This window comes from Coenobita brevimanus, chromosome 18 (assembly GCF_032717465.1).
Source record: "Coenobita brevimanus isolate Jiangsu-jjx chromosome 18, ASM3271746v2, whole genome shotgun sequence".
Lineage (NCBI taxonomy): Eukaryota > Metazoa > Arthropoda > Malacostraca > Decapoda > Coenobitidae > Coenobita > Coenobita brevimanus.
In genome coordinates, this window is record NC_136971.1 from 14270553 (window position 1) to 14290552 (window position 20000).

Here is a 20000-nt window from a genome sequence, read left to right on the forward strand (position 1 = left end):
AAATTCTGATTATTTGCCAGCACTCCATTTCTCCCTAATTTAATTTCATTTTCCTCTTCCACAAATACTGTATGATGAATCTTGCTTTTTTTTTATCTGCCTCAATTCTCATTTTTTTTTAGAACTATTTTTACCCACTGAGACATGAACTTCCCATCTCATTATCTATTTTTTAACTTTTTTTTAATGTTTTTTCCTGTATTTTTCTTTCACATTCATTTTCTCGAAATTGGACATTTTTTTCGGTTTTTATCCATTTTTTCACACAAATCCTGTTTTCAAATTTCACCTTTTCTTATTTCAGTGCTCATGTAAACTGTTTCCTGTTTACTTTTTTTTTTTTTTTTTACTATAATACGCCCTTATTTTCTATTTCAGTGGTCTTTAATATTTTCTTCCCGCTTGGTCCAAAATTACACTTTTCTTCGTTTCCGTGGTCATTTCAATATCTTCCATGAATTATGTTTTTCGAAATAATACTTGTATCCCTGTTCTTTTAAATTTATGTTCAGATTTCCTCTTTTTCGAAATTACACAATCTCTTTTACCTTCCAAGCACTTTTTTCTTTTTATCGCATTTCCTCTTTTTCGAAATTACACTCCATTTTTTTTCCATGCCCACTGCTATCCCCCTAACCCTGTTTTTCATATTTCCAGTGGATTTATGGGTCCCAGGGTGAAGCGTGCCGCCTGGGTAGTCCGTCATATACAGGGAAACGGGGTCCACATGATGCGAGTTTAATGTGCCTAGTGTGTGGGTGGGTGATGTATGAGAGGTGGGTGTAATCTTATGGGTGGGGGTGTATGTGGGTGTGAGTGGTGTGTGATGGGGTGTTGTGGTGCGTGAAGGGTTCGTGGATGGGACATGGTGTGGTGGAGGCAGATGGGTGGCGTATTATGTGGGTGAGGTGGGTGTGGTGGCGGTTTGAGGGTATGGTGGGGTGATGTGTTTGTGGTGAGGTATATGTCGGTGTGTGTATGTGGGTGTGGAATTAAGGATGTGGGTGTGGTGGAGAAAATATGGATACAATATACATTGGTGTGTTGGAGATATACTGGTGGGTGGATATGGACAGGCAGTATATTTTCTTTATTTGTGCACCTTCAATTTCACTTCCTATATCCCACATTACTCTACCTGTGAGACGTGACTGAAAAATGCAATGAAACTGTTAAATGTATGAAGGAAGGTCAATAACTTCTTCATTGTCCTCCTTTGTCTTCGCTTTTAAGGACGTACAGCACACATTCCACTTCTCTCCTTTTACAACCTCCTCCTCTCTCTCTCACCCCTCCCTCCCTCCCTGACCCTCTTTCCTCCAAGTAAAGAGCTGTTTCTTCCTTGCCTCCCCCCAGGCCAAGGGGCACCTCTTCACCTCTGCTCTCTATTGGACAAGAAGTTTGCTCTTTTCGCCCCTCTGCCCAGTGGTAAAAAGCTTCTCATCTGAAATCCACCCCCTCTCTCCCCCTTCCTTCTCTCTGTCTATTGCTCTCTTCTCCTCCCTTACGTCAATCCTCTCATCTGAAATATCTCTCCCCTCACCTATCTCCTCCTACTCTACACGTTTAATCTAAAACCCGTCTCTCCTTTCTCTTCCCCTTCCCCTCTCCTCCCTTCCCCTCCCTTCCCTTCCCTTCTCCTCTCCTTCCACACACACCCTCACACCTAATCTCCTCATCCCCATCCTTCCCCTCCTCATCTGATAAGATTTCTGTTTCTTATCATACCTTATGCTTGTTTTCCTCATCATCCCACCATATCCAATTACTCCCTTATCCTCATTCCCATCTTCCCTCACCTCACCATGCCTTACTCTCCCCTCCACCTCCTCCCACATCCTTCATCTCTAATCCCCCCTCCCCTCCCTCTCTCCCTCATCCCCCATCCCTTCCGTCCCCGGCCTCTCACTCCCTGAAACCCCACTTAAAGTCACCACCCAACCTCACCACCTCGTCACTTTCTTCTGCATCCAGGTGACAGCAAGATTAGGTCTAGCTGATAAATTTACCCTTACATAATTCGTCACTCCTGTCACCACGAATAAATGGATGGCAGCCCCTCTAGCGCCTCTTACAATTTATCAACTTTAAGGATGATAAATTAAAGTATAATGGTGTTCTGTTTACTTCAATGGACATATGTTATTCTGTGCTTTTTTTCCATGTAATTTTTCAACCTTTCTTTCGCAGAATAAGGACCACGAAAAAACAATCCCTGTGGTAGTCCCTGCAGCATCAATAAATCAAAACAAACTAACAACAACAACAACAAACACACACACACACACACACACACACACACACACACACACACACACACACACACACACACACACACACACAGAAACACAAACACAGTACGTCTGTGGCCTGCATTGTATTTTTCTATGCAGTGCCATGCGGGGAAAACAAACACGAGTGGATTACACTTGCTGCTGGACTGCACCGGAGAAAAACATGAGCAAAACAAAAGAACAAACACCAATACAAAGTTTACATAGGCCTCTGGTAACAATTATTTAATATCTCGTAACAAATGGTTGCGGATTTGTATATATATGGATTTGTTTTCGAGTTTTATAATTGCAAAAAAAAAAAAAAACAATCAGTATACAATTTCACTACGTACGATATATTCGATTATTACAATTAAGTATTAGCAGAGAACACAACAGCAATTTCTTTGGTGTTAGTCGATAAAAAAAATGGAAAAAGCTTAAAATGATGAATAAAATATACACGTAACACAAAATAGTTTTTCTCTCCCTCCTTCCTTCCTTCCTTCCCTCCTTCCTCCCATCTCTCTCTCTCTCTCATCTACACCCACCCACCCACTCATCCACAAACACACACACAAACACACTTAATCTGCGTAATAAAAACAGGTCCCCAGTGATCGAGAAGCAGGCTGTGTGTTGGTAATCTCGCTTCTCCATTAGTGTGACTCAGTGGGATGATCTGCCAACACGAGGGATAAACCAGCAATACTGAGATTAAAATGAAGATGAATATTAACCCGAATTAGGAGCTGATTATTGGATGAATCTAACTATGTATTATGTATGCATGTATCTATCTATCTTCTATCAATCTATCTATCTGTCTGTCTGTCTGTCCGTCTATCTATCTACATATCAATATTTACGTATCTATTTACTGATACACACACACACATACAGAGAGAGAGAGAGAGAGAGAGAGAGAGAGAGAGAGAGAGAGAGAGAGAGAGAGAGTCGTTTCTCTTTAACTCCTGGCTTATCCAGTAACCTAACCTAGCCGGCAACACATAAATTTTCCACTCTGTTTCCCGACACCACAGAAATCACGCTAGAGGGAAAACAGAAATAAAGGGAGATAAAATTCCCATCTATCCATTCTGTTTCAAGACACGAAGAATTAAATATGATGCTAGTCACGAAGAGGTGCTATGGCAGGGATATAAGGCTGTGGTATTGTCTTTCTGCGTCACTAAACTTCGTGAAATAAGCCTCATAGGACGAAATGTGGGCCAAGTTAAGGTGAAAAAACTATACAATCCAATGGGCCTCGAAAATTCACGCAACTTTAGGTTCTTCTGAGTAAAATAAAATCGCAAGGAAAGTCAGCATAAAATAGAGTTGAAAAGTCACAGATAAATGGCTGAGAAGAACCACAGAGAACGGTGTAGAGAAAATATTATCCACAAACTATTCCCTTCTATAACCCAGAATTGAACCCCTTATTCATACGAACCGCCCTCCACTGCTCTATCCACTCGGCCATTACCTTTCCCTCTATACAGCCCTTTTGTCCGCCCCTCTGTTTACTGACAAGGCTGGGGGAGCACATGGCAGGTACGGGAATCCTGGAGAGGGGGAGGGGTAGACAGACTGAGCTACTCCATCCTGACGAAGATCCCTAATCCCTTTCAGCTCAGTCAATGGCCAAGTGTAGTTAGAATGGAAAGCTGATTTATTTACACAATCGTAAAAACTTATGGGAGTGGCCAGGTTGTCAGTAAAAACAAATAGAAACCAAAGAGATTCAGAAAGCTCAAGAAACCAAGATTTGGCGCTCAGGTCGCGGGAGTGGGACAATTATCTCAGAAAACAACACCCAAGACTTAGAATGAGTAGTAACCAAGGAGACACAACACCCACGACTCAGTACTCAAGATGTAGCAGAATGAGTAGTAACCAAGAAGACTTTAAACACCCACGACTCAGTATTTAAGTTGTCCCAGAATGACTGGAAAGTTGTAAGTGATGGTCGCGTGACTGGGGGTGACTGGAGATGCCAAGGTCAGTTGTAAGAGTGAAGGGGGATTGATTGGCGGGAATTAAATCCATACAGGTTAGTAAAAGACACGCTGGCAGATGAATGGATGGGGATTGGGAGGATTGGGGATACTGGGAGTGACAGATGTTCAGTGTGGGGGCGTGGTGGTGAAAGTTGCGGATGTTGAGAATATGGAAATAACTTAATCTCACGACATATATTTCTGCTGTGTGTGTGTGTGTGTGTGTGTGTGTGTGTGTGTGTGTGTGTGTGTGTGTGTGTGTGTGTGTGTGTGTGAGTGCGTGCGTGCGTGCGTGCGTGCGTGCGTGTGTGTGTGTGTGTGTGTGTGTGTGTGTGTGTGTGTGGGTGGGTGGGTGTGGGTGTGTTTGTGTACGTTTCTAGTACACACAGCCACCCACGCACACCTGTCCAACTTTTTATTCTTTCCAGTCTTGCTTCTGGCACTAACACCCTTGTCGGTACCTTTGCACTGAGAGAGAGAGAGAGAGAGAGAGAGAGAGAGAGAGAGAGAGAGAGAGAGAGAGAGAGAGAGAGAGAGAGAGAGAGAGAGAGAGAGAGAGAGAGAGATGGACCAAAACAAAAGGATTAAAACAACGAAAAGTAGAATTAAATATCACAGGAAAGACTAATGACGGAAAGACAGAAAGAAATGAAAAATAAAATGCCAAAAAAAAGATAGTAAGAGGAGTAGACAGACAGCGACTACAGACAGCCAAAGGAAAAAATATAATTGGTTAGAAAATGGAGGGTGTGATAAGAAAAAAAGATACGAGGAAGTAAAAAGATGGAGATAAGAGGTGGGATACGAATACTGTGATAAGGAAGAAGAAAAAACAGAGAAAGATAATAAAATAGGGAATAACAAAGGGGAATGAGGGGGCAAAATGAAGGAGGAAATGAAAGATAACCAAAGAAGGAAGTGGAAAAAAGGAGAGGAAACTAAGGAAAACGAAGGTATTAAAAACTCTTTCATTAGATGACTTATGGATGAGTTGTCTAGTTATTTCTCTCGCTCTCTCTCTCTCTCTCTCTCTCTCTCTCTCTCCTTCCCTAACTATTTCCTTCCTGAGACCACAAGTTTCGCTCGGGTGGGTAAAGAGTGGGTAGAGAGGATGCCGCCTCCCTTATCTCTCCGCTTACTGCCCGCCAGGAAGGAGGAGAGGAGGGATGAGGCCAAGGAGAAGAGAGCTGAAGGGAAGAAGGAGAGATGAAGGGAGGAAGAGAGGGAGGAAATATGAGGGTAAGAGAGAAATGAAGAGGAAGAGAGGGAGAAAATATGAGGGGAAATAAGAGAAGAAGGGAAAGAGTGGTAGGAAATATGAGTGGGAAGGAAGAGATGAAGAGAAAGAGAGGGAGAAAATATTGAGAGGAAATAGGAAAGGAAAAGATGGGTGTGGAAGAAAAACGTGAGGCAGAGGAAGCGAAAAGGAAGGAAGGAGTAGAGGAGAGCAGAAGGGAAGGAGGGGAGGAGTGATGAGGGAAAGGAGCAGAGGAGAAGGGTAGGATGGAAAAATGAGGGGATGGTTAAGAGAAAGGGAGGTTAAAGGCCAGGCTAAAACTCTACGCACTTCTCAACCCCTGTTTCACTACCCGCTCTCATTCACCTTCACTTTCAGTCGACATGTGTAAGTATTCTAAACATATATCTCTCTGTCTATCTGCCCTTCATTTCTATACCAACTACATTATTATGGTTTGAGTTTATTTGCATTTGTATATGTACGCATGCATGTACGCATGTATGTAACAAAACCGGAAACCCTGACAACGTTTTCAACGAAATTGAAAATGCATCGATAGGGGGTCGAATAGTTGATATTCTGAGTTGGGTCCAGATTTATGTCTCTGAGGGGAGATTTTAGCTGATAGCTGCGATGGCACGGAGGCTGCCACAACCACGGCAGGGTAACAGAGCGAAGGAATGTGTCGTAACCTGTACGGAGAAGTAAAACCGAATTACCCTCAAGTAAATATTAATGCAGGGCTTCCGTCTTCCTGGTGGGAGTATGTGTGGAGGGTCAAGTAATTAATGAAGAGATGGAAGGGAAGGAGGAAAAAATGAACTGCAGGAAGATGAAGGAACAAAAGGGCAGGAGAAATGGGGAAGTATACGACGACGACGACGACGACGATGATGATGATATTAATGATGATGATGATGATGATGATAATGATGACGATGATGATGATTATGATAATGGTAAAAAGAGTGAGTTACATGAAAGGTCAAGAAGCTGAGATGAGATGAAGACAAAGTGACAGAAGTATGACAAAGGACAGAGGAAAATTTGAGGAAGAGGAAAGTAAAGGGAAGTAGGAGGAGGGAAGAGGAAGGGTGAAGGGGGAGAAGGAACGACAAGGACTAAAGAGGACATGGGACAGGAGGAAGAAAGGGATGAAGACGGAAAAAGAGAGGAGTGGAAGTGGGAAAGAGGGGGAGGAAGGAGGGAAAAGAGAGAAAGAGGAGAAGGAAGAGAGGAGGAAGATGGAGGAAAGAGAAGGATGGAGAGAGGAAACGAAGGGAGGAGACGGCAGGAGCTGAGTGACATGAAGGAGGGAAGGAAGAAAAAAGGTGAAGGGAGAAGAGGGAAGGAGGGAGAGAGAGGAGTCAGAAAGGAGAAAGAAGAAGAAACGGTGTGAGAGTGGAGGGAGGAAGGAGGAGGGAGGTAACGGAGGGATAAAGGAAAAAGTAGGCATTGTGGAAATGGAATGGGAGGGGCGGGATGAGATAGATAGAGACAGGAATAAGAAAGGAAGGGCAGAAGAAAAACGGAAAAAGAAAGTAAATGGAGGACAGGAGGATAAATATGAGCAGAAAAGACAAGAGATATTAAATGTGACAAAAATTTAAAGATGAAAAAAGGAAGATCAAGTATACAGAATAAAAACAAAGCTTACGAAATGAGGAAAAGGAACAAAAGGAGAGAGAGAGAGAGAGAGAGAGAGAGAGAGAGAGAGAGAGAGAGAGAGAGAGAGAGAGAGAGAGAGAGAGAGAGAAGAATGATAAGAACAATTAAAAAATATATAATGAATGGAGGGACAGGAAATAAGAAGATGAGGAAGACGGAAAGTGAATATGGGAAGATGCTGAAGAATTAAAAAGGACGAAAGGAAAAGTATGGGAGTGCACACAGAATGAAAGATAAAACAGGCAGGAGGAGGGATAGCAATAATGAATAACAATGACGAAAGAGAGAGAGAGAGAGAGAGAGAGAGAGAGAGAGAGAGAGAGAGAGAGAGAGAGAGAGAGAGCATTTTCCAAAGTTTGAGAAGTTAGGCAGTTTTCCTTCTCTTATTTCGCTTTCTCTGTTTTGTTGTTCTTCCTACTCCTCCCCCCCCTTTCTCTCTCTCTCTCTCTCTCTCTCTCTCTCTCTCTCTCGATATTTTTTATCAATATTTCTTTAACGAGTTTCTATTTTACTTTGTTTTATTTAATTATTTTCTCGGAATTTATTATATTCTATTTTTCCTCCCTTTTCTTTCCTGAGCAGCTGATTCATTTCTGGTGATTTTTTTCTCGTTTTTCAACATATATTCTTTTTATATTTTCTTCTGACCTTTTCCATTTTTATTTCTATCCATCTGTACACTCAGTCTGATTACTTGTTTTTTTCTTTCTCTAGGTCAGTCAGATTTTAGCACTTTTTACAGCATAGTTTTCTGTCAGGACTTTTTTTAATACTGCCTGCCTTCCATCTCTCCATCCTTCTTTTTTTTTTTTCTATATTTCCCTCTCTCCCTCTTCTCCCTTTTTCTATTATTCTCCTCTCTTCTTCTCTCTTCACCTTCCCTCTCTCTCCCTCCTCTCTTCCACCATTCGCCCTCTTCCCCATGCTCCCTCATTTCCTCTCTTCTTCCTCTCTCTTCATCATTCGTCTCTTCCCTTCATTTCCCTTCTCGCCGACCCTCTTTCTCTCTACGCTCATTTTTTCTTCCTCTTCCTCTACCCCTGTTTTCCTTCTGTCATTCTTTTTACTTCTTCCCTCGCTTTCGCCCTCTTCCCCTTTCCCCTCAATTATCTCCCTCCGTCCCCCCTGCCTCTCTCATTCTCTCTCCCCTCACTTCCTCTTTCCCATTCCCCTCCTCTTTTTTTCCCTTCTTCCCCATGACCACTATTTCCCCTCTGCTCTCTTCTTTCCCTCACCCCTCATTTCCTCTCTCTCCCCTACCCCCACCACCATCATTTCCCCTCTTCACATTCCACTCAGCTGGCCAACTTCTAAACCCATTTTCCTCTTCGTCCTTCCCCTCATAATACCCTCATCACTCCTGAATTACAACTATTTCTCACCTGCCTTATTTCTCCTTTTCCTCTGCATTTCTACCTCCCTTTTCATCGTCCTTTCTATCCTCATAATCCTAGACCCTTTTTCCGTTTTTTTTTCTTATATTTTTTGTCTATATTTTCCTCTTTCCTTTGCCTTTCTGTATCATATTCCATCGATTTCATTTTTCTCATTTCCTGCATTCTTATATATTTTTTCATCTGTCCAATATTTCTATTTTTAACGCCCCTTTTCATTATTTCACACATCATTCCCGTCTACTACTTCTCTCACTATTCCTCTTTCTTTTCTACGACTATTTCTCTTACTATTGCTCTTTCTCTCTTTTCTATGACTATTTCTCTTACTATTACTCTTTCTCTCATTTCTACGACTATTTTCTCACCACTACTCTTTCTCTCTTTCCAACGAATATTGCTCACACAATTACTCTTTCTCTCCTTTCTACTACGACCGTTTTCCTTTTATTCCTTAAATTTTTCCCTTCTCATCATTTTATCTTTTTTACTTCAACTCATCTCCAATGTCTTTTTTATTTCTATTCACTCTTTTATTATACATCGATTTTCCCTTTCCATTTCATTTTATTTTTTGTCTTTACATTTTGTGGACTTCTGCAATCATCTATTTACACTTTTCTTTATATTACTCTTTCAAATTCATCGTCTCTTTTTTTTTTTCTCCAAATCCAGTAAGATATAAACCATTACCTCTGTCAATATTAGCCTTTATATCTATTTATCTATCTATCTATCTTTCTATTCCTCACGAAGACCAACGCTGCTAAACCTACAATCATTCATATTCTCTCTCTCGCTCTCGCTCTCTCTCTCTCTCTCTCTCTCTCTCTCTCTAGGGACCCAAAACGCGGTCTGCAAATTTTTAGATCAGCATGTCAATGTACTCGTTCATGCATACGAAAAAACTGGCGGATTTTGTATGTTAGCCCCCTCCCCTTTCTTTCTCTCTCTCTCTCTCTCTCTCTCTCTCTCTCACACACACACACACACACACACACACACACACACACACACACACACACACACACACACATACACACAAATACACACCTTACAGCATCACTTAAAATTCACTACTGCTTCCCTAATCCCTCCCCCACTCCCCCCACCTCTCTCTCTCTCTCTCTCTCTCTCTCTCTCCTCGCTTTAGTCACCTCACACGGGCCAAAAAACACGGGGCTTCGACACTCACAAACCGGAGCTAAAACGAATTCAATTAAAGGAAATAACGGGCGAGCTGAAAAATGGGCTTTAGTTCAGTTCCCCCTGCTAAAAAAAAAAAAAGGGGAAGTAAATAAAGAAAATGGTGAAATAATTATACAGCAAAAATCAGAAAAAATGAAAGAAAAAGAATGACGAAAAAACATAAATTAATCTAAGAAAAATGAAAAAAAAAAAAAAACAGGGATACACCAGGGAAAATAATCGAAAATAATGAAAATCGCGAAGTATAAGTATAGGAAAAAACAAGGAAAATAAACGAAAATAAAGAAAATGGTGAAATAATAGCATCAGAAACACTGGGAAAAATGATGGTAAAATATTAGAACAGGAACACACACACAGACACACACACACACACACAGACACAGACACACACACACACACACACACACACACACACACACAATGAAAATGAAATGTGAATATGCAATAATCCTAAATTTTTGTTCACCAACTGGACAATACGAAAGGGGATTAAAATAGAAGTGAGATCTGGCATACACACTATTATATATATTTTTTCCAAAGTAAAGGACAGCCAACTTGATTTTACACCTCCGAAAACTTGAAGTGTTTGTGTAATTGACATTTTTTGGTTTGGTAAAGGGATATATATGTTTTAGTGGTTTATAGATTATTCTGGGTGACTGAGAGGGACGCCTTCATGCGGTGGCACTGATATATCACGGTGACAGAACTACCTGGTTAAACAAATATTCTTCAACTACTTCCCTATCCCCAGAAAGGAGGTTTGTGAACTTCAAGGGATGGGTAGCTTAAGCCTGCAGTCCACTAGGCTCACATTTAAGGCTGTGGACATCTAAATCTTATACCTTATTCATGTTATCTACCGTCGATGTTTATTCAGCTTGACAGGGATTATTCGACTAACAATAAACATAATAATTATACTGCCTCCATTAGCCTTTGCAACATGAGCGAGATATTCCACGTTGAGTCAAAGGTCTATGCAGAAAGGAAGGCTAATAACAAATATTATATTGTTGTGAAAGGGTCAATCATACAGATTAGAGGTCATGTTCAGGTCAAAGGTCACATATACAGGTCAAAGGTCATATATACAGGTCAAAGGTCATATATACAGGTCAAAGGTCAAACATACACGTCAAAAGTAAGATATACAAGTCAATGGTCATACAGGTCAAAGGTCAAATATACAGGTCAAAGTCAGATACACAAGTCAAAGGTCATATACACAGGTCAAAGGTCAAATATACAGTACAGGTCAATGGTCAAACATATACGTCAAAGGAAGAACACAGATCAAAGGTCATATACGTCAAGGTCATATATACATACAGGTCAAACAAGGACAAAGTTCATATAAATACAGGTCAAACGAGGTCAAAGTTCATATATACACAGGTCAAACGAGGTCAACTGTGCCTGTTCGAGATGACCTGAGGTGAGCGGGGTGAAAGGAGAGGCAGCGTGAGGTAGGAGGAAGGTCAACTAAGACGACCTAAACTTCTGGGAGAGAGAGGAAAAAAGTTTGGGAAAGTAGTTTGGGGTGGAGGGAGGGAGGGAGAGAATGATGTGGGAGGGAGGAAATGAGTGAGGGAAGAAGGAAGGGAGGAATGAAGGGGGAGAGTGATGGATGAAAAGAAAAACGAGGGGGAATGGGAAGAAGGAAGAGATGACGAGAATGACGTAGGAGAAAGGAAATGAGTGAGGGAAGAAAGGAGAGAGGGAGAGAAAGGTGCAGGAATGGGAAAATGAACATGGAGAGAGAGAGAGAGAGAGAGAGAGAGAGAGAGAGAGAGAGAGAGAGAGAGAGAGAGAGAGAGATTAGTGTTTGGGGTGATGGTGGGCTGCAAGAGAGTTGTATTTTTCCCCCTTCTCTCTCTCTCTCTCTCTCTTCCCCCCCCAATTCAGCCACTTCCCTCACCTTAATCCACCTAACTGATCCAAGCGGTTTAAGAGACGTGGAGTGATTTGGTGTCTTACCGGATTAGTGGAATCTTGATAGGGGTATGAGGATTGGGATTTGTGGATAAGTGCAGCAGATATGTGGAATGGTTGTGGTAGTGGAAAGGCGGTGTGGAGTGGAGTGGAGTGGAGTGGAGTGGAATGGAGTGATGTGCTGTGCTGTGCTGTGCTGTGCTGTGGTGTGGAGTGGAGTGGAGTGGAGTGGAGTGGAGTGTTGTGTTGTGGTGTGGTGTGGTGTGGTGTGGTGTGGTGTGGTGTGGTATGATGTGGTGTGGTGTGGTGTGGTGTGGTATGGTATGGTGTGGTGTGGTGTGGTGTGGTGTGGTGTGGTATGGTATGGTATGGTATGGTATGGTATGGTATGGTATGGTATGGTATGGTATGGTATGGTATGGTATGGTATGGTATGGTGTGGTGTGGTGTGGTGTGGTGTGGTATGGTATGGTATGGTATGGTATGGTATGGTATGGTATGGTATGGTATGGTATGGTATGATGTGGTGTGGTGTGGTGTGGTGTGGTGTGGTATGGTGTGGTATGGTATGGTATGATGTGGTGTGGTGTGGTGTGGTGTGTGATGTTGGTGGGTCGAATGGTGGTATGGTGTGTTGGGGGTGATGGAAGTGGAATATTTGCATATCTCAATCTATCACGCCCTCTACCTATAGCTATCTACCTTTCTAAATCTAACCTAATAAATAAAACGCAAATAATAATAATAATGATAATATAATAATAATAATAATAATAATAATAATAATAATAATAATAAAGAGTATTGGAATGTGACGAAAACTGATCAAAAATACAATACTAGAAAAACAACACATCAAACACACAAAAAACAACAGAACGAAAATGGAGACACAAATGAACAAAACTAAAGGACAAGAAAGACAGAAAGACAATAAAGAAGAAAGGACAACCATAAAGACAACATAACTAAAGAACTCAATTAAACGATAACTTAGGAAAACCAAAAACAACAGAAACAGAGAAACTATACGAAGAGAGGAAAAAAACGTTCAAAAAGGCTCCCAGCGTCGGATCCCCCCCTTCCTCCTCCTTCCAAATTCTTCATCTCGGCAGAATTTATAGTCGAAGTTCCGTGATAAAAATGGAAGCTGGAAAAATAAGTCAACATTAGTCTCAATTACAGACGGGCAATTAAAACTTTCTTTGGCTCAAACTACATATATAATTTTTCTTTCATTATTTATTTTCTCTCTATACATATAAATTTCTTTTTGAGATGGTAGGTAGAAAGGGGATGGTTGTTGGAGCTATGGTTTGGAAATCGAAAAAAAAAAAAAGTCTAGTTTCTGACAGACAGAAGGGAATCTATTTTTGGTGGTTACTTTGATGATGATGATGATGATGATGATGAAGACTCTCCCATGCTGACTAAAATCGCCTGGAGGTTGCAAGAATCCAATTGGTCACACGTCATATAAGTCGTAGTACGGATTTCAGGCTCATCTGGACGTGAACCCGGTGGAATGCAGGGTTAAATCGCCCTTCTGCGAGTCCAACATCCTCTCGTCGGGGGGATAGGGAAGTAGTTGAGAGATGTTTGCATAACCAGGCAGTGGAGCCGCCTGGTCATATCGGTGCCACCACACGAAGGCGTTCCTCTCCAGCACCTTGACGCCATCGCTCTAAAAGCAATTAACCTATCCCAGGTATGCTTACCGATAACCTCATATATCATCCCTTGGTATTCATGGCCAGGGTGTTGACGTGCTTGGACAGACAGGGATAAAAGTTTGTCTATTATTTCTGCGTCTGCTTCACATTTACATCCCACACTTACTTCCCTACCAGATGCATCATACGAGGATTCATTTATTGGTAAACAAACATACTAAACCTCTATTAGTTTAGGAATATTAGCCAGCAAAGGGAAGTTAACGTGAGAAAAGTTGATAGTCAATGAAATTTTGTGCAAGTGATTAAGGTGTGGGGTGACGGAAGAATGTGTGTGTTTCTCTCTCTCTCTCTCTCTCACCCACCAAACTGCCGTACCATCATCTATCATCAGGATCAATTATAACTTGGCGGGGAAAATGAACGTGGCTACAAAAGAAGCCATTACTGTCATTACAGATACAAAGCCGTGGTGTAGAAATGAAAAAAAAAAAGTGTGAGAGAGAGAGAGAGAGAGAGAGAGAGAGAGAGAGACAGAGAGAGAGAGAGGTTTGTCATTTTACTATTACTGTATTTCGCTTCCATCCACTCATCTTGCTTTTCCTTTCTTCCTCCTTTCTTCCATAATCTCACCTATCTTTATCTCTTTTCTTCTCCTCTTCCTTCTCAATCCCTCTTTTTCAAATTTTACTACTCCCTTATTTCCAGTGTATTTTCCTCCTCCTCCTCCTCCTCCTCCTCCCCTTCTTCTTCTTCATTCTCTGCCCTGCTGCTGCTCCTCCTCCTTCTTCCTCCTTTCTCTCCCGTTTCCTCCCTGTCTGCCTCTCTCATTACTCTTCAAGGATTGGTGGTCGCTGTCGCCTTCCAATTACAGGCCGTCTCACACGATTTGCCTGTTTGTCTGCTTCCTCTCAGCCCTACTCTATCCCCTCCAGCCCAATGTAGTTCATTCCAGCCCACCCTAGCCCATTCCAGCCCACTATTAACCAGCCAAACCCACTTTAGCTCATTCCAGCCCACCCTAGCCAATTCCAGCTCACTCTTGTCCATCCAGCCCACTCTAGCCCATTTTACCTCACCCTAATAAATAAATAATAAAAAAAAAAAAATGGCGTCCGATGGTTCCATTCTATCCCCCCCCCCATCCTCCCAAATTTTCGGCCAACCCGCATCCACTTCATTCTGGTCATCTCCTCCACTTGACGTCCACTTCTGTCCACTTTAGCCCACTTTAACCAAGGTCACCAAAGTCTGTTCTAGCTATCATAATATATTTCCAGTCGATCTTAATCCTCTCCACTTCCCCTCAGGCTTATACCGTCAAAGCATTCTGATCCTTTCCAACTCATCCGAATCCTCTCAAATCCATCTTGTTTACTTTCAGTTCGTAACGATCCTCTCCAATCCATTCTGACCCTCTCCAATCCATCTTGACCCTCTACAATCCATCCTGATCCACTCCAAACCATCCTGATCCTCTCCAACCCATCCTGATCCTCTCCAACCCATCCTAATGCTCTCCAACCCATCCTGATCCTCTGCAACCCATCCTGATCCTCTCCATCCCATCCTGATCCTCCCCAATCTCCCCTTCAAGCCATCCCAACCCTCACTTCACTGAATAAGATTAACCAAAAGGTCTCATTAGGCTTCGAGGCGGTGTAAACGAACTTTTGACCGCGGCTGCACTTCTTGCTTATTATACTCCGCCTCTTGACTCCCTCTTAATTACGGGATGAGAGGCTCTCACTCCTCTTCACCCCTCTTACGTCCTCCCCCTCTTTCCTTTATACTCAACAACTATATTTTTTTCTTCGTCACTTTGTCATTCGCCTTTTTTTTTTTCTTCGCCTCTTTTTTTTTTAACTTTTTTTCTTATCAGTGATTCAACCCCTCCTCCGTCCTATCTCCTCTTTTTCCTCTTATTTCCACCTTCCTCTTGCTCTCCAGATTATAATTTTCCACTAATTCTGCTACTTTTCCACTGTTCTTCCCTCTATTCTGGTTCTTTCTCATTCTCTACTTGTTACATTTCTTTCTCTCATGTCTCATTATTCATTCTTCATTTTATCTTCCCCTTCCTTTCAAGATTACCGTTCTCCATTGCTGCTCATACTTTTTCATTCTTCTCTATTCTGACTCCATTTTCCTTCACATATCTCTGTTACTCCTTTACTTTCATTCCAATCTCCTCCTGCTCTTCAGACCATTTTCCATTACTGCTATTATTTTCTCATTTTTCTTTATTCCTCTTTATTTTCTACGAACGATATTTTCACCTCTCTTTTCTCTATTTCCTTCTCGTTCTCTGTCTAAAATATTTTCTCACATATCCTTTATTACTTTTCTCTTCCATTCCTCTTCCTCTTCCTCTCCAGATTACCCCTCTCCAATGCCTCTGATATGTCTTCATCCTCCCTTCTTCTCAATCACGCCCCTGTCTTAAGCCTCCTTCAGTCAATTGGATAAAGATGCTCTCTCTCTCTCTCTCTCTCTCTCTCTCTCTCTCTCTCTCTCTCACTGATTTATTAGCTGGAGTTTTGACACCACACCTTGACATTTTCCTGCTTACTCTTCTTAAGTCCTTACCGTCGGAAGATACATGATACCATGTCTGCAGGTGCTGTGTCAATGCCATAGGTCTCTTTATTGTCTTTTTCTGGCACTGAGCTGCGTGAATTAAGAGCGACGAGCATCTGGGCCAAGTTAAGGTGAAAGGATAGTATATGTAAATTTAAAACTACCAACGAGTTGTTACATAAATGGAGATAAGTAAACCTCATTGATAGATAAAACCGATGATAACGGGTTGATAAAGTGTAAATATTCCGCATCTGCATGACTACACTCTCTTCGCAAGAACTAGGCGTAAAATTGCCACCTCTCCACCTTGAATGCTAAGTTGTATCAGAGGATTAACGCTAGATTATGATGTTAGTCATGAAGAATTATCGTGGAATGGATGCAGGGCCATAGTAACGTCTTATTCTAGCGCTGAGCAACAGGAAATAAGCTGAGCAAGGAGGAAAATCTCCGCCAAGTGAAGAAACGATACAAGAAAACACTTACGTAAAGTATGAAGAAAAATGAAGAATAACGTGAAACTGAAGGGATACTAGAGGAGCCTCCATAGCCCAAGAGGACCTCCTATATTTTCTTATATCTTTCTTGGCCTCTTGACTCTCCTCTTTATCTTCCTTAGCCTCTTAACTTTCCTCTTTATTTTCCTTTGCCTCCAAGCTCCCCTATCTTCAGCCTCCCTCCATTAACCAGTCCCCTCTTTCGTTCATCACCTCCCTTCCTCATCTATTCCAGCCTTTCTCAGTTCTTCCTCCCTTCCCTCTTAATCTCACTTCCTCTTCCCTTTCCTCTTAATCTCTCTATCTCTCTCTCTTCCTCTCCTCCACCGTAATCTTTCTTCCTACCTCTAATATTTCTCTCCACCGGCTTCCCCTCCCCACTCCTCTCTTTATCTCTCCCTCCTGCTCTCGTTAATCTCCCTCCTGTTTCCCCTTCTCCTCCCCTCATTAACGCCGACTCTCTCTCTCTCTCTCTCTCTCTCAATCTTCACTACATATAAATAATCATGGAAATGTTTGTGTTTTTCTTCATATTCGTTTCCTCTTCCTTTTTTCCTATTCCCTCTTTCTTTTCTCCTCTTTTCCTCCCTCTCCCTCCTTCACTTTCCACTCTCCTCATCCTCTGTTCTTCTTCCTTTTGTGCTTGTGTTCCTCTTCCTTATCTCTCCATTTCCCAATTTTTGTATCTCCTCTATTTCACGCCTTCCCCTCCTCTTGCAATTGTTCCTATCTTCTTCCTTTTCCTCTTCCCTTCGAAACACATCAGTATTCAAGAACAAATCTATGTTCCTCTTCCTCTTCTACTCCTTCCACTTTCTATTCCTCTATCTCGTTTTCCCCTCCCCCTTCAACTGCCTTCCTCTTTCCTCTTCTCATTTTCTACCCCCTCTGTTTCTTCTCTTCTCCCTCTTTAAATTCTGCTCTTCTTCTTTCTCTTCTCTTCTCACTTCCTACCCCATCATCTCTCTTTTCCACTCCTCTTTTAATTCTACCTCTCTCTCCACCCTCCTCTCCCATTTCCTCTTCCACAATCACCACACCCTCTGTCTCTTCGTCTTCCACAGTTACCACACCCTCCGTCTGTTCCTCTTCCACAATTACTTTTTTTTTTTTTTTTTTTTATGTGTCCGACTCTGGGCATAGGCTTCACAGCCTGCTCTCAAGGCCCAGCATTCCTCCTACATACCATACACCTCTACATGTCACCACTTCGGCGCTAACATCCACCGTCCATATTGAATACATGCTAGGGCTGTCTCATACAGGACTGGTGTATTGGTATTAGCGGGGGTATTTTTACGATATGTCGGCGGGTCTTCTGGTAGATCAGTAAAGCCTGATTCAATGAAATTCAAATCCTTAAACTGTTCCCTGCCCCAGCCGGGATTCGAACCTGGGTCCGTTAAGACTGCAGGCCACCTCTCTACCGATTCAGCCACCGCCTCCCCCTCTGTCTCCTCCTCTTCCACAATTACCACACCCTCTGTCACTTCCTCATCCTCAATTACCACAACCTCTTTCTCTTCCTCTTCCATAGTTACCACACCCTCTGTCTCTTCCTCTTCCACAATTACCACACCCTCTGTCTCTTCCTCTTCCACAATTACCACACCCTCTGTCTCTTCCTCTTCCACAATTACCACACCCTCCGCCCTTTCCTCATCCACAATTACCACACCCTCTGTCTCTTCCTCTTCCACAATTACCACATCCTCCGCCCTTTCCTCATCCACAATTACCACACCCTCTGTCTCTTCCTCTTCCACAATTACCACACCCTCTGTCTTTTCCTCTTCCTCTTGCCTCGGACACTCATCAATATTCATGGTGAGGCTTGTGTTCCTCGTTCATCCTGACGTAGCGCCGACGTCCTGCATCCTGGGAAGAAAATTGGTGCACAGGGGCAAAATTACTGAGGTGTGTGTGTGTGTGTGTGTGTGTGTGTGTGTGTGTGTGTGTGTGTGTGTGTGTGTGTGTGTGTGTGTGTGTGTGTGTGTGTGTGTGTGTGTGTGTGTGTGTGTGTGTGTGAGAGAGAGAGAGAGAGAGAGAGAGAGAGAGAGAGAGAGAGAGAGAGAGAGAGAGAGAGAGAGAGAGAGAGAGAGAGAGGGAGAAATTAAAAGCAGGGACAAGAACTATATAAATATATGACATATGTACATGATACAGGTGAAGAGGTAATAACTTCGATTACATAAAGACAGTCTCCCTCTCTCTCTCTTTCTCTCTCTCATTAACCTGCAGAGGAGACCAAGAAATACTGCCAGGTGCTTTCATTTATCGGCCTCATTTGTATACGGTAATCAGGATTAGGTTACAGTGTGTGTGTGTGTGTGTGTGTGTGTGTGTGTGTGTGTGTGTGTGTGTGTGTGTGTGTGTGTGTGCCATTCTTCTCCCTGTGAGGTGGCGAGACCCAAGGCTCTTACCTGGGATTTCCCTGAGGTGTCCCCCCCTTCTTCCTCCCTTCCTCCTTCTCTTCCCCCCTCTCATTTCTCCCTTCTGTTCCTCCTTCACTCCCTCCTCCCATCCTTTCCTCAGTTCCACCCTTTTTCACCCAGTTCCTCATTCTCACCCTACTTCAGTTCCCCCGTCCATCTTTTCTTCTCTCCCTCCATCCCTCAGTTCTTCCTCTTTCCCTCCCTCCCTCACTCTCTCCCTCCTTTCCTGCTCCCTCTCCCCCTCCCTCCTTCCCTCGCTCTGATCTCACTCCTTTCCCTTACACCCCCGCTCTCAGTTCTCCCCTCTCTCCCTCTCCCCTTCCTTAGTGCTTCTTTCTCTCCCTCTCTCCTTCCTTTTCTCCCTCCCCCAGGTCCCTCGTCTCTCCCTCCCTCCCTCCTTCCCTCACGACTTCCCTCTCCCTCCCTTCTGCATTGCTCCACCTCCCACACACCCTTTTCCTCCACACTCCCTCCCTCTCTCGTTTCTCCCCCTTTCCCTCTCTCTCCAGTCCCTTCTCTCCCTTCTACGAGCATTGCTTTCCCTTCCACACACTTTTTATTCGTCACCTTCAATTCTTCCTTCTTCCCTCCCACAATCTTCCTCTGTCCCTCTCCTCCCTCTCATTCTTTTCTCCCTAATTCACTTTCCTTCTCCTCTCTCTCTCTCTCTCTCTCTCTCTTTCTTCCTCTCATCCCTCTAGTTCTCCCTCACTTCTCCCTCCCACTCATACCTCACTCAGCAGAATAAAATTATCACGGATTAGATGGAACAGAGTACGAGAGCTGTCCTGACAATGAGAGGGTGAAGAGAACGATATAAAAAAAAACATTCTTAGTGGCACAGGAGGCTACGTTGCACCTGTTCCTTTCCAATTTATTTTGCATGTTTCACCTTATCATTCTCTTGCACGTTATTGTTCTAGAATCGACCCAAATTAATAAAACACAGGAGAATTCTGAGGTGTTACGTTAAGAATAAATCGCTAAGGGCTGGGAGTTACGGAACCCTCGACGGCGACTCATATAATTCCTCCATATTTCCACCACCACTACCAATTCAGTGAAATTTGTTAATATTTCA